General features: G+C 39.6%; 1 pseudogene; it reads right to left on the reverse strand.

The window, feature by feature from the left end:
- LOC105741367 overlaps positions 1-656 on the reverse strand; it is a 3539-nt pseudogene extending 2883 nt beyond the window's left edge.
- Positions 657-1608: the final 952 nt, after the last annotated feature.

Genomic DNA, 1608 nt, shown 5'->3' on the forward strand with positions numbered 1-1608 from the left:
GTTTCATTGAACATGGACATGACAAAGCATATCAGCTGGCTCAAGGAGGTATCAGAGCAGGATACAGAGAGCACAGCAGAATACTCACAGCAAAAGTGATTTATTATATTAGGTCCACAATACGAAAGTTGCAAAAGGAAATATATAAGTATGAAAGCACAAAGTACACCCCACACATAAGTTCCAGCTATTAGAAGTGTACAGAGCTTTTGTGACATAACAACTGTGTACAGCAGGGGATTACAAACAGCCACCACCCTGTCATAGGCCATCACTGTCAATATGAACATCTCTGTAACCACACAATAGCACGAAAAGAACAATTGAGTCATGCATCCTTTAAAGGAAATAGTTTTATCTTCCACAATTATAATCTCTAACATTTTGGGTATTACCACGGAAGAAAAACAAAAGTCGGTAAAAGATAGATGACTGAGAAAGAAATACATGGGAGTGTGGAGTTTAGAATTCATCCTGATAACCAGAATCATACTTAGGTTTGAAAATACAGATATGATATAGATTGTCATGAACACCAGGAAGAGGGGCACCTGGAGATCTGGGGGCTCTGGGAAGCCCAAGAGAACAAAAATGCCAACTGTCTGATTTCCTTCATGCCACATTTGACTTCTCTTCAGGGATTTCGTGGAGTTCATATTGAGCAATTCAATGTATCAGTGTTGGAGTCAGGCAGTATGATCTCCCAGTTGGTATCCATTCAGGCAACAATTGCTAATGTGTATTCATTCTATGGTACTGTCTCCTTTCTCCTTCATTTCCATCATTCTTCACTTGCAAATAATTTGAAAAAAGAGTGCTGTTTTACTAGCCATGATTCATTTTCTACCTCTCCAAAACAAGAAATGTGGTGGTCATCTAATAAATTAATACTAGAAACAATAGGCATATGTACAAGTACTCAGTGCTCCCAATTTTTGAGCTCTTATTAAAGATTGCATAATCATGAATGAACATATTATTCCATTTTAAAGTCTATTACATGAAAAGGAAAAATGAGAGAAATAAAAGGGCAGGAAACATAGAAAAACACCAACATTTTCAAGAGAAAAAAATGCCGATCACTGAAGCCAAAGAAAGTGCTGACTAGCAAAGTAGAAACCATGGAGTAGCCAGAGATGCAGCACAATGTAAAGAAGAGAGTAAAGTGCAATGGTAAGCTGTCCTTGGACCTTGGGAATGGAGTCCCCTGCAGATCAGAGCAGTCTGCTTGAACTCTCTCCCTGCTAATTACATCAAGCACATAATTTAGTGGTTTATTTGGTTTCTATATCTATTTAGTGAGCAGGGAAACTGTGTGGCTAAGATATTAGCCAAAGTCTAGGATATGTGGACGGAGAGGCATCCAGAGTATGGTTTGTGTCCACACAGTCAACCATGGGGATGCAGAAATTAGGGCTACAAGATTTACTCGAGGTCTAGGGTGTAAAGTATTGACCAACCATGATCACTGGGAAAGGAAGTGCAGGATCCAGCATGCACCCACCCACCCACACACACACATACACACAACCCCTCATAATGACTCAGTACTCCACCGTTATATCTAGTGTGTTGTAATTCTACAGGTGGTAGAATGAAAGCCCTCAT

The sequence above is a fragment of the Octodon degus genome, unplaced genomic scaffold, assembly GCF_000260255.1.
Source record: "Octodon degus isolate 3935 unplaced genomic scaffold, OctDeg1.0 scaffold00858, whole genome shotgun sequence".
NCBI lineage: Eukaryota > Metazoa > Chordata > Mammalia > Rodentia > Octodontidae > Octodon > Octodon degus.